A 23,774-nucleotide genomic window follows, 5' to 3' on the forward strand; every position below is an offset into this window, starting at 1 on the left:
CTCCAGAGCTTGGCCCAGTCTCAGAGGGCCCGGGTTGAGGGATCACAGACCATGGGGCAGTTGCATCTGGGCCTCCAGGACTGGCAGAGCCAGGTGATGCCGGAGCTTCTGGAGCTCAGTCCAGCTACCCTGGCATCTCATGGAGTGTCCCCGGGACCTCTGGGCACCCCAAGGGAGGAGGAACTGCTAGACTCCAGGAGATCCGGATGTCCTGAGACCTTCTGACTCCCCCCCCCCCCCTTCCTCACACCGGGGCATTCCAGGGCCAGTTGGATGAACAGGGTAGCACCGAAACAGTGCCATCCGCAAGTTGGCTGGGGCCCTCCAGGTTTCAGCCCACCCAGGGGACAGCCACCCCACAGGCAGTGGGGTGCGGATCACAGCTGGACTCCTCCACCTCCGATGTGCACCCCGGGCGAGCACCTAGATGAAGCAGTAGGCTGCACAATGTTAGAAAGTTGTAGTTCACTAAGAGGACATGGGTGAAGGCTACCAGTCGTCAGGGTTAAGTTTTTGTAATTGTTAAGAACACAATTAAAAGTTTTTTGCATGTCACAGCTGTACTAATCTGTCTCTGCTTCTCCCCCCACAGAGCTGTTCCCCAATCCCACACATCGAGGCGCAGACTGCTGCAATGTGCAATACCGGCCCCTCAGTCCAGCTACCCTGGAGTTATAGACCGCCTGCACTACTTTCCCCAGCATCCACTGGACCCTTAGTCAAACAGAACCCCCTGGTGTCACCCCCCCCCCCCCCCCACTCCCTCCACCCCATACCAACCCCTGGTCGAGTCCCCGACCCATTGCCCCACACGCTTGTGTTCTTATCCCTGATTGCTATGTGAGCCCAGGTGGCAGTGTGCAGTCGGTGAACAGGTAGGAGTCAGACTTGAGTAGCACCAGGGACAGGATCCCGGTGTGCTTTACAGAGAGTCGTCATCATCCTCCAGCCTTCACCAAAGATTGACTATCACAGCCAGCCCAGGCCCATTACCCTGTTGTGATGTAACTCAGATTCGGTGCGGGGGGCGGGGGGGGGGGGGGGGGGGGGGGGGGGGGGGGGGCAATCCTCCTCCTCTTCCTCCTCCTCTTCCTCCTCCTCCAGCTGGTCTCCCCACTGCTGTGCAATGTTGTGCAGACTATAATGATGCGTGAGGACCACACAGGGTCATACTGCAGGGCACCCCCAGAGCAGTCCAGGCAGTGGAACCGCATCTTCAGCAGCCTATGCAACGCTCAACAACAAACCGGGTGGCAGCGTGCGCCTCATTATAATGGGCCTCCACCTCGGTCTCGGGCCTCCGCACTGGCGTCATCAGCCATGACCTCAGCGGTTAGCCCTTGTTCTCCACTAGCCATCCCAGCAGCCTGGACTGGTCTTCAAAGAGCCCAGGGATGTCCGACCGTCTCAGCATATAGCTGTTGTGGACACTCCTGGGTGGTGTGCACAGACTTGCGTGATGATCATCCGTGATCATCTGCGTGATGGTCACAGACCTGCGTGATGGTCAAAGTCAATTTGAACATTCAATGAGTGGAATCCCTTCCTGATAATTAAAATGCCTGAAATCTCAAGGCCGTTAATATGACTAGCAGTGGTGGAGTATGAACCTGACTGTACAAGGCCAGTGTATAAAAAAATGCAGGAAGTGTTCAACTGGGAACTTCTTGTTCCCTAGTTTTCAGTAAGATCTGGCATAGGGAAAAGCAGTGGTGTGCCTGCTACGTCAAATCATGTGAGCCATGCCTGTTGTGGGGCTCAGATTGTCAAAGATGTTGGGCAAAAAGGCTTATACATGTTATTAGTGTCCCCCGACAGAAACATCACTGAAGGACTCTTTCCCCTCCTACAACAGGATTTTCTTGCCTCTTCATTATGTGCGTACCCCAGACATATCTCTTATGTGTACCTCCAAACAAAGATCTGCTGCTCCCACATGCTACCCTTGAATCCACAATCTTCAATAAAGTCACATGCATGCAAATCCTGGCACTTACACCAAGATACCTCACCCCTAATGAATTTGAAACAATCATTGAACATTAATTACTAACTTGAGACTTGAAGAATGACAGCATATGTGTTGACGTTCTCTCATTTCTTTGCTGCTGGACTTAACCAGCAGCGCAGGCACAACTGCCTCCCCAGCCAGGTCAAGGGGTCGCTCCTCAAAATGCTTGTGGGTTCTCAGCTTGGGCATGACTCCAGCTGACTGCGCCTGCTGATGCCTCTTGTGGTTGAGCTTGTTCTACATTGACACAGAGACAAAGAGTGTAGGTGCGAGTTTTGGGTGGGAGCTGGAGTGTGAGGAGCATAGCAGCTACTGGGGGAACATGGTGATAGTGTGAGGGAAGGGGGCACCTCTTGCCTTGTGTTGGCAAAGGCCAAGGTGGCTGAGTGAGAGAAAGGGTCGGGGGTGCAAGCGGTGTGCGAGGGGTCTAGCGGGAGACTGGGGAGGTTCACTTACCCTGGCTGAGCGAAGAAGATCATTCATCTTCTTCCGACATTGTTGCCCAGTCTTCTGGAGTGCACTTGCATCCCAGAAGGGGCTGTTGACCCTGCTAGATGGCCATCTCCTGGAGCAGGGGTAGAGTATGTTGTGTCTCACTCCACTCCATCCACCATCCTGGTGAAGGACCCCTCCGAAAAGCACGGTGCTGCCCTCTTGTCTGCCATCCCCTGCAGTTGTTGGGGAACAAGTGCTGGGGAGATGTTTATATGGGGCTCCCCAGTGCTTGCAGCAGTTGAGTCGTTGCGGGGTGGGCAAATCAGAGGGAACACACCACTGGAGCTGCATGAAATTCGTGGGCATAAAAAGTATCACTAATTGAGGCATAAGATTCAGCCAAAAACGTGTCGACAAGAAACACTGTTTTTTGCGCTGGAACCAACATTAGCATTTTTTGGTAAGGTTTTGCCCAAAGTTACTGAAGTCTGTCATTTAACTTTGCTGTACATTTTGTAATTTATTTTGAGTGAGTGGAATCCCTTCCTGTTAATTAAAATGCCTGAAATCTCAAGCTCCCAAGCTTAATACATTAAGAAAAATGCTGATGCCATTAACCTCTACTGCTGCAAACCCAACCTTCAGTAATGATGATTCATCAATGCAACAATCTTGAATTAACAAGCAGCGTGCAGATATTTCAACTAATCAGTACCTGAATCAAGTTGCATATTTGATTACGTTTGATTGTAAAAGGAGTATTGCGATGTTTGGACGTCAGTAATCAATAGTGCAATGAATGGATGCATCAGTTTAAATGAATATATAGACCTTATGGTCTAGGAGCTCAGGACTGAGCACCCATGAGGCACTGTGGGTCATTAGCAGCAGCAGAACTGTACTCAACCACAATCTGTAACCTGTTGCCCAGCACATGCCATTCTCTATCATTAGCACCAAGCCAGGGGATCAACCCTGGTTCAAAGAAGATTGCAGGAGGGCATGCCAAGAGCAACAGTAGGCATATCTAAGAATGCGGTGTCAACCTGGTGAAGCTGCAGCACAGATGTACTTGTATGCAAAACAGCGTAAGCAACAAATAATAGACAGAGCTAAGTAATTCCACAACCAATGGATCAGATCTAAACTCTGCAGTCCTGCCACACCCTGCTATAAATGGTGGTGGACAATTGAACAAGTCATTGGAGGAGGAGGCTCCACAAATATACCCATCCTCATTCATAGTGGAGTCCAGAACATATGTGAAAAAATTAAGGTTGAGGTATTTGCCACAATCTTCAGCCAGAAGTGCCGAGTGGATGATCCATCTCAGCCCCTTCCAGAGATCCCCAGCATCACAGGTGTCAGTCTTCAGCCAATTTGATTCACTCCATATGATATCAAGAAAGGGCTGAAGGTGCTAAATACTATAAAGCCTATGGGTCCTGACAATATTCCCACAATAGTATGGAAGATTAGTACTCCAGAACTTGCCGCTCCCCTAGCCAAGCTCTTCCAGTACAGCTACAACACTGGCATCTACCCGGCAATGTGGAAAATTGCCCAGGTATATCCTGTGCACAAGAAACAGGACAAATCCAACCTGGCCAATTATCGCCTCAGCAGTCTACTCTCAAACATCAGTAAAATCATGGAAGGGGTCATCAACAGCGCTATCAGCAGCACTTGCTCAGTAATAACCTACTGACAGACACTCAGTTTGGGTTCTACCAGGGCCACTCAGCTCCTGACCTCATTACAGCCTTGGTTCAAACATGGAAAAAAGATCTTACCTCCAGATCTGAGGGAACAGTGAGTGCCCTTGACATGAAGGAAGCATTTGACTGAGTGTGGCACCAAGGAGCCCTAGCAAAGTTGGAGACAATTGGAATCAGGGGAAAAGTCCTCTGCTGGTTGGAATCATACCTGGCACATAGCAAGATGGTTGTGATGGTTGGAGGTCTATCATCTCAGTTCCAGGTCATCATTGTAGGAGTTCCTCAGGCAGTGTCCTAGGCTCAACTATCTTCAGCTGCTTCCATCGCAAGGTCAGAAATGGGGATGTTTGCTGATGATTGTACAATGTTCAGCACCTTCGTGTCACCTCAGATGCTGAAGCAGTCCAACCATCACTCCTTGACTTTCAATGGCATTACCATCACTGAATCTCCATTCTCAACATCCAGAAACTGAACTGGATTAGCCATATAAATATTGTGGCTACCAGAGCAGGTCAAAGGCTAAGAATCCTGTGCTGAGTAATTCACCTCCTGGCTCCCCAAAGCCTGTTCAGCATCTGCAGGGCACAAGCCAGGAGTGTGATGGGATACTCTTCACTTGCTTGGATGAGTGCAGCTCGAGCACTCAAGAAGTTAGACACCATCCAGGACAAAGCAGCCAGCTTAATTGCTGCCCCTTTCATAAACATTCACTACCTCCACCATTGCAGCAGAGCTTTGTGCACCCAAGTGATAGTCTGATTCCAGCACTCTTCCTCAATTTCCCATCACAGGTAAGTTAGGCAGAAAACACTCATCTTTCAGCTGAAAAAGGCCATGAACTCATAGCAAGCAGTAAGACATGCAGCAAGAATGAATTCGCAGCTAAACTGCTTAAGTCCCATCTATCACCGTATCTTAAAGACCGTCTCCTTCTCTGCTGAAAAGTAGGTTGCATTCCACAGAAGATGCATGGTGCAAAAATCATCACTCTGCAAAAATAAAGGAGAAAGAGGAGATTGCAACGCTGACATGGACACCTCACTCCTTAGCTTAGCAGGGAAGGCCTTTGTCATGGTGATATTTAAAAGACTTCATTACTTGCAGCCTGAGTGCACTTCAAAGTACATTCCGGTTTCCATGCCAGTAGATCTACTGTGGACATGATCTCCATATGCCAGTTACAAGAGAAGCGTAGGGAACAGACATACCTCTATGCTTTCATATAACTCACTAAGGTATTCAACACCATCAGCAGGACAGGACTCTGCAAGATTTTGGAGAAAATTGACCGTCCACCATAGCTCCTCAGCCTCATCCATTCCTTCCCTGACAACAGACGTAGCAGTTTGAAAGCTCCATTTCTGACAATTTCATATTGAAGAATGGAGTGGCAAAAAGCTGTGTCCTAACCTTCACTTTGTTTGGCACCTTCTTATCCAAGCTCTTGATCTTTGCCTTCCCTGTAGGTATGGAAGGAGTTTACCTGCACACTAGGTCAGATGGCAAAATCTACAACCTATCAAAATGAAAGATAATTCCAAAAACTCATCTGGTCAATATTGGGGAACTCCTCCATGCTGATAATGCTGCACTAGTCACTCATGCTACAAAGTTTCATGGGCTGTCCCTCCTATGCCTGTAACATGCTCTTCCTGAATACAGAATCAGGAAGCAGTGGTCATGGGACAAGGTGTTGCATCTCCAGCCCCAATCACACTAAATAACGCCCCACTGAAGATGATTAGTAAATTTACTGCTGCAAGTTACCTTGGAACCACAGTGATAGACAATTGTCATGAGATGGAATTTGATACGCACATGGGGAAAGCAGCTAACACCTTTGGCCCACTCATAAACCATGCATGGAATAAAATCAAGTTGACCTGTAAGACCAAGCTGATAGTTTATAAGGCCTGAGTTCCCAGCAGCTTGCTGTGTAGCTGTGAAACATGGACACATTACAGCTATCAAGAAAAGAAGCTCAACAATTTCCGTCTTCATTATCTGAAGTGCATTATGGATATATATCACTGTAGGACAAAATCACAAATGCAGCAATCCTCTCAAAGGCACAGCTCCCAAGTTTGTTAGCACTCGTTAAACAGAGGTGGCTTCATTGGCTTGGGAAGCTTTCCCAAGGACTTTCTGTTATAAATAAATGTAAAGAAATATTTTAAAAGATTACATTTTCTGCTAAGTATTGCAGCGTTGATTGGTGTTACAGTAAAAAAAAATGTAAATGGAAGCAATTATGGTAATGGAATAATACAATGCCAGTGAAAATGTTGCTTATGGGAACATAATTTGTATTTTCACATCTGAAGCTGACCAAATCTGGGGTGGCACGATGGCACAGTGATTAGCACTGCTGCCTCACAGTGCCGGGGACCCGGGTTCGATTCCAGCCTTGGGTGGCTGTCTGTGTGGAGTTTGTACGTTCTCCCCGTGTCTGTGTGGTTTCCTCCAGGTGTTCCGGTTTTCTCCCACACTCCAAAGATGCGCAGTTTAGGTGGATTGGCCATGCTAAATTGCTTCAAGAAGTCCAGCTTAAGGGGATTCACGGAGTAAATGAGTGAGATTATGGGAACAGGCTGTGCGGTGGGTCTGGGTAAGATATGATCAGAGAGTCAATGCAGACTTGATGGGCCAAATGGCCTCCTTCTGCACTGTAGTAATTCTATGAAATGACTCATGAGCAATAAAACAATGAGTGAAGGTGGACTGGCTGAGTGTGAAATCATGAGGCAGTGATAATGCCCAGTTGTTGAAACTTGACATTATCTGGATCCATGGTATGCTGAATGAAGTGAAGACAGACTGTTGTTTATTACAAACCAAAATCTCTAGTTTCATTCTGTGCATTCTTTAAGGGGGCTATGGCTGGAGTTAGTGTCTTAGCCAATGGATGCCCTAGACAGAGCATATTCTGTGGTGCTCTCCTACTTAATCAAGGTGACTGTACAGTATAGTATCGACGTCAGGCATGACCTCCTCCATAGGTATAGTCAAGGTGATTACACAAACTCCTGATGCCTAGTTACTAAACTACTTGTAAGCCCAAACCTCGATATTATCCAGATCTTGGAAAAATGTGAGAATGGAATATGAGAAGGTGCATGAGGCAGGAACATGGGGAGGCAGCGGCACAGTGGTTTTGTTGCTGGACTAGTGATCCAGAGATGCAGCGTAATGCTCTGGAGACTTGGGTTCAAATCTCACCACAGCAGATGGTAAAATATGAATTCAATAAAAATCTGGAATTTAAAAAAAGTCTATTGATAACCATGAAACCATTGTTTATTGTGATTAAAAACCCATCTGGTTTATTAATGCCCTTTAGGGAAGGAAATCTGCTGTCCTTTTCTGGTTTGGCCTACATGTGATCCGAACCCACAGTAATGTGGTTGGCTCTTAACTGTCCTCTGAAATGGAGTGCAGTTAGGGATGGGCAATAACCACATCCTGCAAATAAATTTTAAAAACACATATCGCCAGCCTGGATGGTTTTGCCAATTGCCTCAGTGACTGTTGCACCAGTAATCTGTAACACTGTCAAGGGGTTCAGGTACAGCATTGCATGTCCTCTGTTGTTTTTCTGTTACTCCCTTCTGTAATGTGCCACCCTGGCCTGCAAGAGAGAGGGACAAGTGTCAGTCAGGGTGCTGCAATGTGCCAGGGTTAAGTACTTCTTCAAGCTGAATAGATGGAAGTATTTCTAAGCAGTGAGATATGAGAGAATGAGAATGAGAGATGAGGCCGACAGAACTAGCAATTATGTGAGGGTGATATGAAGCATCCAAACGCTAAATCCTGATTGCTAGAGACTGTTTATAGATGAGTAATGGTGGTGATTGATCTGAAGAGTTAGTACTCCAGTTGCTAAGGTATTTGTTTTGAAAATACATACACTAACTTTGAGCACTCATGTGAAGTCATTGAACCTTTTGTAGCACTCCTGCCATGTTCTCAAGGTGACATTTCTTGCATTGACGTCTGTAGCTATCTGCTCTCATTCCCTTTGCGGTGTGTGCCTGGAGGGCCTCCTAGGCTCCTGCATCATGCTTGTCCTCCTTTCCACATCTAGTGCAACATTTGAGAATCTAAAATCCTGTTTTTGTCCTGATGCTCCAATGTGCCTCTTTCTTTCATGTGAGAAACATTTGCAGAGACAGTTTCAACATGTGTTGCAGTCCTTTATGAAGGGAGATTATTTTTAACTCATGCCAAACTCGCCTTAACCTGGGACTGGATTTTCATTTGAGGACAGGAGTTGGGCTCTTCTGTAGGTTCTAAAATACAAGCCCACCTTCGAGCTCTATTCTGGACATTTTCTTTATCTCTGAGAGACGTAGGTGTGAAGAGGTTGGGTTTTGCGAGCCATGACGCAGTGCAGGAGCAGTGTGAGTACAGAGATGGGATGGTTAGACAGCCTGCCTCAGTTCTCAGGGACAGCAAGCCCGCACACGGCATCATTTCTAAGTAGTTAAATCTCAACTTTTAGCCCTGTCATATTCCCCATGCCCACTTTCATGCCCTCTTATATCCCCCATAACCATTCACCCAAAATACACCATGGACAGACCTCAGGATGTCTTTGAAAGTTACTAGGTTACTACACTTGTATGGGGATTTGGTGACACCACATCTAGAATATTGTACACAGCTTTGGTCTCTGCATTTAGGAATGGATATACTTGTATTGTTGGCAGTACAGTAAAGCTTCATTAGGTTAGTGCCTGGGATGAGGAGCAAAGTAAATAAGGCTTATATTCTCTTAAGATTAGAAGAATGAGACGTGATCAATTGAAGTATATAAATTCTAGGGGGCTTCTTAGGGTAGACACTGAGAAATTGTTGCCGCCATTTGGGAAGTCTAAAACACGGGGGCATTGTCTCAGGATATGGGGCCGATCATTTAGGACCGAGATGAAGAGAAATTAGTTCACTCAAAGGGTTGAATCTTTGGAATGTTCTACTCCAGAGGATTGCAGAGGTTCCATTATTGAATACACTTAAGGCAGATTTTTGGTCTCTCAGGGAATTAAAGGATATAGGGAGTGGGCGGTTAAATGAAATTGAAGCCCAAGATCAGCCATAATCATACTGAATGGTGGACTGGGCCACATGGTCCACTCCTACTCCTATTTCTTGTGTTCTTGGGACATTAAAAAAATTAACTTCTAAAAATCTATTGTGACTATTATTCAAGAACTCATTCATAAAAACCACTTAAAAATAGGTTAATTGCCCTGAAGCAGTCAATCTGTTATAAAACAGTTATTCAATTAGCACATTAAAGGTAAACATTTAATAAGCTCTTAAAAAAAGTCGACCAAAATATGAACAATACCCCCTGCAAAATGTGAAACTTGGCCAATCATGTGTAAAGGGATCAGCTGTCCAAAGAAATCTAAACAATGAAGTCTGTTAAAATGGAAGAACCAGACAGCCCTTTTCTCCAAGTTAAACCAGATGTCCTGCCAATCAAAGCAGGTCAGGGGCAGGGGGCTGCTTTCTTTTCTGACAGAGGTTTTCTTTATGATAGAGATACTAAGCAGTGTTTATTCAGTTTTGAATGCATAAGTGCATGATTACAATGGTCAAATTATATTTTACAGGACAGAGCCCTATAATGAATCACTATCATTGTAACACAACTACATTACAATATAACTTCAAATATGACATTTGAAGATGTCAAAGTCTCATGAAGAGCTTAGAACATTCAGACATTTGCCTGTCAGAATATTCCCAACTCCTCATTAGGTTCTTCCCAGTAGTCACAAACTCTCTAACAAGGTGAGCTTTTTTTAGGACCTCTAAAATCTGCACCAGCACACAAAAATAGCAGGGGAGAGGAAATTTAAATTTCCAATAGTACTGACAATGGCGACCCAATTATTGGTCATGACCCAAGGCTTTCATGACTCTCAAAAATGTCAGGCAAAAATAGCATGGGGTAAGAAAGGAAGAGCATGTTCATTTCTTTAGTCAGATACTTCAAGATTTCAGGTTTCCCAACACTATTCTCACTTTCAAGTGGAGATGAAAATCTGGACCTTAAGCTTCCTGTTGAACATACAGCCACAAAGCAGCACATTTCCAATTGGCTTACAAGCCACAATTATGGAAATGAGAAGTTTGTCTATTGTACGTATCAGTATGAGTGGCTGTCAGGCCGCTCGTGCTGCAGGCCACATTATGATACCTGATCCTGCAAACTGGCCAAATTGAACATTTTAGCCCAGGTTGTGAGATTTTTGATTGAGGCTGCAATTGAGTATCAAGTTCACTGTGCAATGCTGAACTGGTGCAGAGTATGTCCACCTGTGAAGAAGTGAATAAGAAATATTAAAAACAAAAAACTGATCTTAACAATGAACTCTTGGAAAGCCTCTGATGTTCCTGTCTCCATGCTGAGTATTTCCAGGTCACCTGAGAGTCATATTTGGGAGAACACTCTGGTCTCATTGGTCTATACATCTCCCATTCATATTTGCGCCTTCTATCTGCAAGCAGATTAAACATAGATTAAAAAGAAATCTGAGGGGGGAATCAAAGATGGCGGTGGTGTGAGAGGAAGCATGATCCACAGGTGGCAAGATCCTTCTTGAAATCCGGCTGTTTGTTGAGGTCTGGAGAGAGGTTAATGTACAGCAAGCAAGCTTTAAACATACCTGGAGTGCAGTCGCAAAGAGAGAACTTCGAAAGTCTAGCTGGAAAGGTTATTTTTAGATTCAGTCCTGCTGGTTGGGATTTACTGTGTGTGCTCAGTGGGGGAGGGGCTGTGGATTGCAGCTCTGTCTGCAAACTCTTTGTTCTTTTTCCATCTAAGAAAGGGTGAATTAAGGTGGGAAGCAGGAGCCACTGAGATCCTGCTGCAAATTGCAAGCTGCTATTTCTACTTTAGGATTGCTTTTTTTGCAGCTAGAGCTCTATGAGGGGCTTGTTGGGACTTGTAGTTCAGCCTGGAACCATCTTGTAGTTTTGTCACTCAGTCAAGTGTGAATTGGTTTAGGGTCGGGGGGCAGGGTGGGGGGGCAGCCCAGGGAAGGACTCCTGTGTCATAAAAACTGCAACTGTCAGATCAACCTGGGTACACTGCTGTTTCTTTTTTCACCCAACCAAGGGTGAATTAAACTGAGGAAGAAGAGTTGCAACTTGCAGCTCGGCTGGGAACCCTTTGCTGCTTCTGTTCACCCAGTTAAGGGTGAAGTAAGGTGAAAAGCAATCCATGTAAGAACTCTGATAGATCGAACAGCGAGACAGCTTGATACGTGGACCAAGAAATAGCGCTCCAGGCTGGAGGAAATGGGTAACTGACGCTGGCACTGGCAAAATGACAGGAAGCAAACCAAAATTGAAGTGTGGGACCAGAGCGGGGGGGGGTGGGGGCGGGGTCCCCACCACGCTCTCCTGGAGGGATCCCTGAATAGAGCATGCTGAACGAAAGGACAGGGGAAGATATTATGGAGGCCATGCAAAGATTGGACAGTAAGTTGGACCGGTGGGCCACTGAGTTGCAGGCCAAGATAGACGAGCTGAGAGAGGAGCTCGGATCATCTGTTAAATCTCTCCAAGGTGTCACCATCGCCCATGAGAACCGCTTGAAGGAGCTTGAGGACTCGGAGGCGTTTAGTGGAAACATTATCTCCGAGCTGAAGAGCCAAGCTACTCATTTGATATCGGAGGTTAAGTCCCTAAGTCTCTAAGGGAGAAATGTGATGAGGTGGAAGGACGCCAAAGATGAAATAACATCCGTCTGATAGGCCTTCCAGAGGGCCCAAATATCACAGACTTTGTCGCCCAGCTATTGAAGAATGTGCTGGAGCTTGAGGATGAGCTGCTTCTGGATCGCGCACCACTCTGAGTGACCAGGAAAATAAGCTGTTGATATTTCCAGATTTTACCCCAGCGGTGGCAAGGGGAAGGGCGGCCTTCGCTGATGTCAAACGACTTGTGTGTGACTGTCCTGGGGTCAGGTTTGGGCTTCACTTTCCAGCCTGCTTGAGGATTACTCTCAACAATGGAACCGAGGACAAGTTCACAGCTCCGGTGGCGGCGATGAAATTTGTGGAGCAGACTTTTGAATCGGGTGACCGCACGGCGGATGTAAACTGATACTTGTTTTTTATGAACATGCATGCTATACCCGGATCAAATTGTCGACCAGGAAAGAGTAATAGGTTTTGCGACTGTTATGTTAAGTGTTAACTGTTGGTATTTTACAGACCTTTTCAGGTTATAACACCCGTGACCACAATGGGAATGGAGGTGGAGATTGTGTCCCATGCGGAGTGCTGTGAAGGCGCTGCGATAAGGAGGTGTTTGAGACATAGGCGCCCTGTTTGGGAGGGCACAAGCGGGGGGCGGGGGGGGGGGATGCTGTGTTTGCGGGTTTGCTCTGTGTGGGTGTTTTTGTGTCTTTGTTATATCTTTTTTTCTCTGTGGGTGTGGTTTGGCCTCTTTCAAGCCCACCCTCGTGGTTGGTTCCCTGCGGCCAGTGGGAGGTGGGGCCCTGGGGTGTGGCGTCTGCCGATGTCAGCGGTTGGGGGGAGACTCCGCAGTGAGGAGGGATACCAGGCCACTGTTAGGAATGTGGGATGCTGGCTAGGAGGCCCTTACACTCCAACCTCGGAGCGATCAAATTCACTAGCTGGAATGTCAAGGGATTAAATCATCCGGTTAAGCACGGTAAGGTATTTCAGCATCTTCGACAACTGGGTACCCAAATTGCATTCCTCCAAGAGATCCACCTCAGGCCAGTGGACTATTTTAGGCTCTGTAGAGGATGGGGGGTCAATGCTTTCACTCAACTATTCACACCAAGACATGGAGGGGGCAGCAATCTTCATCCACAAGTCCTTACTCTTGATAGTAGCCAATGTCATATAAGGAACTTTTACTACTACAGGCAGAGTTTGAGACATTGTCCTCACATCAAGCGGAAAAGATGCTGTTCTAAGTATACACACTATGAGCATGGGGACAAGGCAAGCAAGCTACTAGCTCATCAGCTGCACCAATTCTCCGCCAAAAGTCTAATACCACAAATGCAGACTCTCTACTGATCCAGAGCAAATAAATGAACTGTATAGGGGCTTTAACTCAACCCTATATAACTCAGAGACAACCGCCAATGAGGTGGACTTTCAGGAGTTCTTTAGTGCACTGAATCGCCCCATGGTGGACAGGGGAGAGGCTATGGCACCGGAGAAACCAATCGACGTTGAAGAAATTGTTCGGGCAGCCAGAACTAAGCCGAGTGGGAAGTGTCCGGGACCAGATGGGTACCCGCCGAATTCTACAAAATATTTATGAATAGGTTGGCTCCCTTGCTACTGCGCATGATCAATGAAGCATATGAGAACCGCTCTCTCCTGCAGGTTTTGGGGCAAGCGACAATTTTCTTACCCTTAAAAAGAATAAGGACTCGCAAATCTGCAGCTCTTATGACTGATCTCATTGCTGAATTTGGATCTCAAATTGATCTCTAAGATTCTGGCCATTCGCTTGGAGGACATTCTGCCCTCTATCATCTCGCCTGACCAGACTGGGTTCATTAAAAATAGACATATGTACTCAAATATTCAGCAGCTGTTTAATATGTATGTGCCTGCCACCTCCAATCTACCAGAGATGTTAATCTCACTGGACGCTGAAGAAGCGTTTGATCGGATGGAATGGGATTATTTATTTTGTGCTCTCGGGAGGTTCAGGTTCAGCCCAAAACTCATCTCCTGGGTCAAAATACTGTACTCCACCCCTCTAGCCTCGGTCCGGACAAACAATGTGTTTTTTTCCTTTTGTCCCGGGGCATTAGACAAGGATGCCCCCTCTCCCCCCTGTTATTTGCCATTCTATTGAACCTCTTGCTGCAGCTTTTCGCAACAGCAAACGAGTGGTGGGGATTGGACGGGAGGGAATCGAGCTACTATTGTATGTCGGCAACCCGTCCAACTCGATTCGTGAAGTCTTATCTATGCTAAAAAGGTTTGGTTGTATTTCAGGGTACATGCTTAACTTGAATAAGAGTGAGCTCCTTCCTTTGAATGCAGCGGCTCGTAGCCTCCCGTTCCACACTCTGCCTTTCAAGATTGTCACCAGGCAGTTTACTTACTTGGGAGTGCAAGTGACGGGCAAATTTAGTGGGCTCTTTGGAGCTAACTTTGCTCCAGTCATGGGGTGGATGGAACAGCACCTCAAACGTTGATCCATCCTCCTGTTATCTTTAGCGGGCCATATCAATGCGGTGAAGATGAACATACTACCTAAGTTTTTATATCTCTTTCAGTGCATCCCGGTGTTCATCCCCAAATCCTTTTCTCCCAGACTTGACCGGCCAAAATTCCAAGCGGATTTTGTAGCTTTCACTACACTCCTGGCAAGACAACTAATCCTGTTCAGGTGGAAATCAGGTGCACCCCCGACGCACTCACAGTGGGTGAAGGAGGCGGTAGATACCATTAAGCTGGAGAAGATGACGTGCACGCTACATGGGTCCACTGCTAGGTTCTATAAGACCTGGCAACCATTTATAGCGCAGGTTGACACGCTGCAGTTGGAACCGGGTGAGTAGATACCCGATGGCCCCAGGACCCCGGGTGCTCCCAGAGAGCCCCCCCCAACCCCCCGATTGGTGGACGCGCCCTGGCCCTTTACCTGAGTATGCCCGCCCACCCTGCCAAGCTGTGGGACCAACATGAGAACTTTTCTCTTTTCCCTCTCACTCTCCTTCTCTCTCCTTCGCTGTCTCTCTTTCTTTTCTCTGCCGGTTAGTTTATAGCCCAGGCTGTTTGAGTGCTCAGTTGGTTCTCCAGCGGCGTTCCTCTGCCTTTTTGTTTTTATATTGTTACCATCATTACTGGTGCAATTAGACGGGACTTGGGCAGGGTGGGTGCCAGGGGTACCAGGGGCTTGTCCCCAGGCCACGGGGAGACCTGTGTCCAGTCACGTTGGAATGTACACGCGAGCACTGTGTGGATCTGTATCTGTGTTTGTTTGCTATGTAAAGTATAAGGAAATTTTCAATAAACATATCCAAAAAAAAGAAATCTGAGAATAGATGTGTGCCAGACAGGTCATCCACTTTGCAAATTTGAGAACAAGTAGAATGCAGATACATTAGATTGACTGCATGCTTGTTACTTGTCATATTTAATGGGTCACAGGGAAAATACATTGTGATGTGGAGGTAAAGGCACCCTGTACTAAATGAGAAAACGTATACATGAGTGGGCACCAGCATGTTATATCCCAGTGTGATGCTGCCACATAATTAGACTGATTTTTAATTGACCTGTAAATCAACATGGTAGCACAGTGGTTAGCACTGCTGTTTCACAGCTCCTGGGACCTGGGTTCGATTCCCGGCTTGGGTCACTGTCTGTGTGGAGTTTGCACATTCTCCTCGTGTGTGCGTGGGTTTCCTCTGGGTGCTCCGGTTTCCTCCCACAGTCCAAAGATGTGCGGGTTAGGTTGATTGGCCATGCTAAAATTGCCCCTTAGTGTCCTGAGATGCGTAGGTTCGAGAGATTAGCGGGTAAAATATGTAGGGATGTGGGGGTAGGGCCTGGGTGGGATTGTGGTCGGTGCAGACTCGATGGGCCGAATGGCCTCTTTCTGCACTGTAGGGATTCTATGATTCTATGAACATTATAAAATTAAGTGGTATGAAAGTCAAATTACTGTTACAATCTTCCCATGGCAAGCAGATTTCTTCTTCAATGTCCTCAGTTTTGGTACACTGTTAAGACACCCTTTCAATAATTTGTATCCAAGCAGGTCTGGTTCTGCTCTTCACCAGAAGATGGCTCTGAGCAGCAAACTAGATCTACCTTCTTAGCTGCCTTAGCTGCAGCCTCACAGCTGCTTCATTTAAATTGAGTCATTTGTGTTTACCGTAACCTTTTCTCTCCCTTTTCAGAAACAGAAAGGTTGTATGGAAGTTCAGCAGCTCTTTCAAAATTGTTGCCAATAGATAATGCTGGACACCAATGTTTTCAACAGTGTTGCCAATGCACTGCAATTTCACAACAAAGGCAGGTCCACCTTCTGCAGTACAAACTGTACAGAAATCAAAGGGTAGTCATTTCTGTCTCTCTACAGGATCTCATTATCAGTCCCCATATTCTTTAGTTGTCCACAAAATGTCCAGTTTGCTTCATATGAGAAGCTTTTTTTTGCCCTTTTGTTTCATTTAGTAATTCTTTTATTGGCCACAATGACCTTGAGATTACAATGTGAGAAAATTGGAATGCAATGCTTAACACACTTAGATTACCTTTACTTTAAACCATTCAAAGTAAGTCAAAGCTATAAAGAGCACCGTGTACTTAATGTTCTCATTATTTTATGTGAACTGCTTCTCATTTGTCTGGTGTTTCTCTACTTGGACTGCAGTATCTGATGTTGCTATAAGGATTTTGTATAGCTCACAGTTGCTGTTAAGATGAATTGTGAATTTTAAGTGAAATGAATGGCAAAATGCAGCATGTTAATGCAATGTAATCCAGTAAAGATCTGTCCTGTTGTTTACCTCATTTGCAGTCAATGTCTAGGAAAATTTCTTTTGAAAGGGTGGTGGAGGCAAGTTCAATCAAGGATAGAACCAGTGCAGTTCTGATGGGCCAAATGACCTTCTTGTGCACTGTAAAGATTCTGTGAAGAGAACGGGACTTCTCAATGGATAATGGAGGCAGCAGGTTGATGACACCATTTGGTCAGTCAGACTCGGTGGGCTGATTCTGCACTGGAAAACATAGAACATAGAACATAGAAAGCCACAGCACAAACAGGCCCTTCGGCCCACAAGTTGCGCCGATCACATCCCCACCTCTAGGCCTATCTATAGCCCTCAATCCCATTAAATCCCATGTACTCATCCAGAAGTCTCTTAAAAGACCCCAACGAGTTTGCCTCCACCACCACCGACATCAGCCGATTCCACTCACCCACCACCCTCTGAGTGAAAAACTTACCCCTGACATCTCCTCTGTACCTACCCCCCAGCACCTTAAACCTGTGTCCTCTCGTAGCAACCATTTCAGCCCTTGGAAATAGCCTCTGAGAGTCTACCCTATCCAGACCTCTCAACATCTTGTAAACCTCTATCAGGTCACCTCTCATCCTTCATCTCTCCAGGGAGAAGAGACCAGGCTCCCTCAACCTATCCTCATAAGGCATGCCCCCCAATCCAGGCAACATCCTTGTAAATCTCCTCTGCACTCTTTCAATGGCTTCAACATCCTTCCTGTAATGAGGTGACCAGAACTGCGCGCAGTACTCCAAGTGGGGTCTAACCAGGGTCCTATAAAGCTGCAGCATTATCTCCCGACTCCTAAACTCAATCCCTCGATTAATGAAGGCCAGTACGCCGTACGCCTTCTTGACCGCATCCTCCACCTGCGAGGCCGATTTAAGAGTCCTATGGACCCGGACCCCAAGGTCCTTCTGATCCTCTACACTGCTAAGAATGGTACCCTTCATATTATACTGCTGCTTCATCCCATTGGATCTGCCAAAATGGATCACCACACACTTATCCGGGTTGAAGTCCATCTGCCACTTCTCCGCCCAGTCTTGCATTCTATCTATGTCTCGCTGCAACTTCTGACATCCCTCCAAACTATCCACAACACCACCTACCTTGGTGTCGTCAGCAAACTTACCAACCCATCCCTCCACTTCCTCATCCAGGTCATTTATGAAAATGACAAACAGCAAGGGTCCCAGAACAGATCCCTGGGGCACTCCACTGGTCACTGTCCTCCATGCAGAGAAAGACCCCTCCACAGCCACTCTCTGCCTTCTGCAGGCAAGCCAGTTCTGGATCCACAAGGCAACAGCCCCTTGGATCCCATGCCCTCTCACTTTCTCAAGAAGTCTTGCATGGGGGACCTTATCGAACGCCTTGCTGAAGTCCATATAGACCACATCCACCGCTCTTCCTTCGTCAATGTGTTTGGTCACATTTTCAAAGAACTCAACCAGGCTCGTAAGGCACGACCTGCCCTTGACAAAGCCGTGCTGACTACTTTTGATCATACTAAACTTCTCTAGATGATCATAAATCCTGTCTCTCAGGATCCTCTCCATCAACTTACCAACCACTGAGGTTAGACTCACCGGTCGGTAATTTCCCGGGCTGTCCCTGTTCCCTTTCTTGAATATAGGGACCACATCTGCAATCCTCCAATCCTCCGGAACCTCTCCCGTCTCCATCGACGATGCAAAGATCATCGCCAAAGGCTCCGCAATCTCCTCCCTCGCCTCCCACAGTAACCTGGGGTACATCCCATCCGGTCCCGGCGACTTACCAACCTTGATGCCATTCAATAGTTCCAACACATCCTCTTTCTTTATGTCCACAGAAAGATTCTGTGATTTCCCTATTAGAGTTATCTATAATGATTTCTTATTTACAACCCTTTGGCCAGAATTTATGCACCACTGGGAATGAGTTGCTGGGCAGAGGGAGACAAAATATAATTGGATGGGATGGAGGAGGAGGAGGTCATGCCCATTGTCTGGTTACCTGCAGGATAGGTGTTCAGCAGGCAAATTCCCCTTGGGCAAATTATTGTATCAATATAAGCAGTTTGAACAACTGGCCAGGTATCTGTTTTTCCAGATGACTTTGTTATGAAAGCTTGGCTGTGTGCCAAGAATTGTTAATGGACTCAGCTCAGCGGAGGCCTGTCTACACATCTTGATGGAGACAGCTAGCTTTGTTTGATTGATAGCTTTATGAGGTTGTAATAAATTATTATGTCTTCAAAGTAGTTTTTCAATGCCTGTATGTTTATTTCAATAATAATATGAGGAGTTAATACCTTTGTATTTGATATTATAGATGGCTCTGGTTGGTTGACACTTTGGGCCCGATTTTACCATTGCGTCGCACCCATTTTCGGGCGCGAAAACATGGTAAAGTCGGACATGAGGCCATTAACGCAATCCGCACCCACGTCCATGCAGATGCCTACTTTACCAAGGCCCGAAAATGGCCACGATCCGATTTGCATGCATTTAAATTGGAATTAATGAACTGCCCGCCCAACTTTATCAGCATTTCCCCCTTTACCATCGCGTTCACCCATCCAGATTCGGCCCAAAATAGACCTGCTCAGCAAAGGTCTGTTTCGGGCACGCCAGCTGCTGAAGAGGTAAGTTCAGAGCTTCCAACAGCTCTCTACCTCAGATCAGTGGTGGGGTGGGGAGGGAGGTGGGCCAGATCATTCTCTGGTGAGGTGGGAGTGGGAGAAGGGAGGCCTGATCATTTTCTGGTGGGGGGGGGAGGAGGAGGCGGGTCAGATGTATCTCTGGTGGATGGGAGGAAGGGAGGAGGGAGGCAAGATCATTGTCTGGTAGGGGGCGGGGGGGGGGGGAGAGGGGAGGGCAGATTGTTGTCTGGTGGGGGGGGGGAGAGGGGAGAGCAGATTCTTGTCTGGTGAGGGGAAGAGGAGGGCAGAGGGAGGTCAGATTGTTGTCTGATGGGGGCGGGGGGGGGGGGGGAGGGGAGGCGGGCCAGATCATTCTCTGGTGGGGGGGAGATGGGAGAAGAGAGGCCTGATCATTTTCTGGTGGGGGGGAGTGGGAGGCGGGTCAGATGTATCTCTGGTGGATGGGGGAGAGGGAGGAGAGTGATCAGATCATTGTCTGGTGGGGGAGGGGAGGGCAGAGGGAGGCCAGATTGTTGTCTGGTGGGGGGTGGGGGGAAGAGGAGGGCAGAGGGAGGTCAGATTGTTGTCTGGTGGGGGGGGGGGGAGGTGGGCCAGATCATTCTCTGGTGGGGGGGAGATGGCAGAGGGGAGGCCTGATCATTTTCTGGTGGCGGGGGAGGAGGAGGCAGGTCAGATGTATCTCTGGTGGATGGGGGAGAGGGAGGAGGGAGACCAGATCATTGTCTGGTGGTGAGGGGGGGAGGGGGGGGGGTGAGGGAGGCCAGATTGTTGTCTGGTGGGGGTGGGGGGAGGGAGGGGAGGCGGGCCCGATCATTCTCTGGTGGGGGGGAGGGAGGAGGGAGGCCCGATTGTTTTTTGACAGTTTCACTAATTAAGTGCATGAGCACTATTATAGCTGTGGAATCCCTTCTCTCTGCTGCCTGTACTTGCAAAATCCACCGAGGGACATGTCCAGACCTTTATTGAAGTTGTGTAATGAAACATATACAAATAACCAGTGCTTGATTCAACAACCTTTGCAATTGTGTTTAGCAACAGCCAACTTGCAGTAAATTCTAAGAGCTGCATTTCCAAGTTTTGAAGATAATTTGGGAAATGGTAATAAGATAATTTCTGAACTTGTTAGTGTTGGGGAGAAAAAAACAACATTCATGGCAAGTGAAATATAATCTAAGTAGCATTTATAATCTGTCCAATTATCATTTCTCCATGATATGTATTTCTTTCTTTTTATTTCCATACCTGACTCCTCATTCCATCTTTCTCACACAATCCAGCTTCATTTTCTTCCCTCCATCACTGTCTAATGCTAGCGTTAACGTTAAATGGTAACGTTGTTGTTACCACTTCCTCTGACTCTCACACCCACAGTGAGACAAGAATATAAATCAAGATTGCCAGAGTTCCCAAACTGCACACAAGCTGAGCGAGCAAACCCATTATGACCCAAAATAATTTCCTTGGAAACTCTGCTCGCTCTGTCTTGTGTATGACATTAGTTATTTTTAATTGAAAAGCTTTATGCCAGCCTTTCCCTGTAAGACATAATTGAACGGGAGAACTTCTGACCCTTGACTGTAAACACAAAGAAACAACTGTGAGGTTATCTTTTTATCATGTTTCATTCAGAGCAATAATTCTCCAATAGAGGATCAAGAATGTTCAGACACAATGACCTCAAGTAGAAACTGTTGAAAAGATTTGAGGTGAGATTCACCCAGGACACATTATTTGTCGTTTGAAGAGGACCTTATGTAAGTTTACATTTTTTTGTTAACTGTGGTTGTAGTGTTTTATACTCAAGAATAAATCAATAAAAACTGTTTGTCAGAGTCTCTCTCTTAAGAGAGAGCAACTAAAACATGATGAATAGCACAATGTATAGACACATTTTCCATATAACCTTTCTCTTGGTCACCAATTGTTAAAATACACTCATTATTACTCTGCTTTATTGCATTTTTCTTTGCATTATTAAATGGTATAATCAAAATCTCGAGCTGGTAAGTCACATGCATTGTGCTATTGTGTAAGTCACATAACAAATGTCATACCTTTTCTGATATTGCCACCTCCCAGGCTGTCTTCTCTTTTTAAATTTCTGTATCAGCTTCTAAGAAGTTGGCACGATTTATTGGTTAATTGGCTCACTGAACTCTCAATGCGGTTCACCATAAAGAATTTCTATTAAGTTTTGGGAGGGACACAGTTTTACTTTACTGAAATTCAATTAATTAAGTCGACCTAAAGGTATAGATGCTTCACTTCTTGAAGTCTGTATGATGTATCATGTTACTTTGTTACCTCACACTCTCTCAACATTTTATACCTCTTTGAGGGATAGGATTCCAAAAGAAACACAAAATATATGCGGATCGAATATTCATGGGGAATGCTCGCAGCCTATGATAAGTTAAGGGTGGCATGGACAAGTTGGGCCGAAGGGCCTGTTTCCATGCTGTAAACCTCTATGACTCTATAAGTGATGGAATTTAACTGCCTAGATTCTTTGCTGCTGACCCTACCCAAAGTTTGGACAGGGTGGGGGGGGGGGGGGTTGCAGATAGAGAGGGGGGGGGAGTGGTCCCATTCATTTCCAGTCAAATGGCTGCCATCTGTGTCATTAGCAAGTCCTCACCATTGTGCTATATAGTACAAACAGCAAGAGAGATTGTCAGTTTTGGAGAGGAAATATTCTTACCAGACTCCACTCTTCCCATCCCTAAATGGAATTACAGTGTGCCCCTCCCCATGATTAGGGGACATTAAAATATTTTTTTCAAAAACATGCTTTTTCTTGAGGAGCCCAGGATACAATCACCAGGATAAAAGCCCATGTCGTACCTCTTTCCACAATTCGGCAAGTATTGTTAAGGTATTGTTATGAAGTCCTACTAGTCCTTAACAGTTTTTTTTCTATTTTGGCATTAGTGTGAGGATAAGGTGTTTCATTGCTGGTGTGATTCTATTAACACACTAAGAAGCCTTTATAAAAACAATCTTTATTTAACAACACAGTTTAACTATATCAAATGAATCAGCTTAACTTTTACCAAGTGAAATACTTAAACATGACAAGATTCAATTCTTAACTGCTAACCTATTTCTATTAGTTCCAATTTAAGCAATATTCCTCTAATAGACTTAACCTCTTCTTCAAAATCTGTTAGGAAACAACACAGGTTTATTTGTTTTTACTTGTTAACAGCCCTGGAGCCTTTGAATACCTCTGGAGAGAGAGGGAGAGGGACACCTGTCTTCTTACAACCCCAAACAGCAGCCTCCAGAGACAGAGACAGAGACATGGCTTGTTTCTTTCAGGACCAGACAGAGAACTCACTGTTTTAAAATAAAAAATGACTGTGTGTTTTATCCTGCAAGTTTAGCTCCATCCATTCACATGACTCTGCCTCTGTCAATCAACCCAATCAAAACACTACTCTGAAACTCCAGTGGAAAAACTAAAATAAACAAAAATGCATTAACTCAGATTAAAACAAACACATCACTCACTAAAATCAACAAGTGAGCTGCCTGGTGCAGACAAATTGGCACCATATAAAACAGAGCTGAATTCTAAGCATACTCCTTACAAGAAACATGATAACAAAAACATTTCTTAGAGGCACACTATCATCACAGTATGTATGCCTGGTGTTCTCAGGCATCTCTTTGTTGATAGTATGCTGGCTCTCTCTGAGGAAGAGAAAAATGGGAACTATGGTACTATGCAACATGGGCCACACAATTTATCTTCCACACATATGGTCTGCTAATTCATCATCTAATATTCTGCCACTCTCACCCCATCCACACTTCTGTTAAGATTAGAAAATATATATGGAAAATAAAAATGGACCCCAAATGTTTATGAACATCAAACCTTAACAAAATAGCAACTTACATTCATATCATACCTTTAACAAATGTCCTAAGGATATTTACAGATAGTAAGGAAAATGCAGAAACACAGAGGAGCAATTGTGAAGAGTGGGCAAAAGCTGTTCAAAGAGAAAGGTTTTGCGAAAGCTTTTAAAGATAGAGACAGAAATGGATTGATGGGGTGGGGGTTGGGTTGGAAGGAGGAGGAGGTTGTGCAAGGAGTTCCTTAGGGTTAAGGTGAATGAAGAGTTTCATCCATGATAGATGGGAAGAGATGCACAAAACGACAGAACTGGGCTGACCGTAGAGTGTGGAAAGTTGAGGAAAGTTGCAGAGACAGAGTGGGACAAAGCCATGGAGGTTCTGGAGATAAAAAGGGAATTTTTTAACTTGCGTTGAAGTCAAGGTAGGTCATTGAGGACAGAAGAAAAGGGCAGTAAAATTATCTTCATATCCAGCAGCTCATCTTGGAAACCTTGGTGTCATTGCACAAAACATGCTGACCATTAATTTTCAAAGGACAGTAGATTACATGCCGCA

Source organism: Mustelus asterias, chromosome 5 (assembly GCF_964213995.1).
Source record: "Mustelus asterias chromosome 5, sMusAst1.hap1.1, whole genome shotgun sequence".
Lineage (NCBI taxonomy): Eukaryota > Metazoa > Chordata > Chondrichthyes > Carcharhiniformes > Triakidae > Mustelus > Mustelus asterias.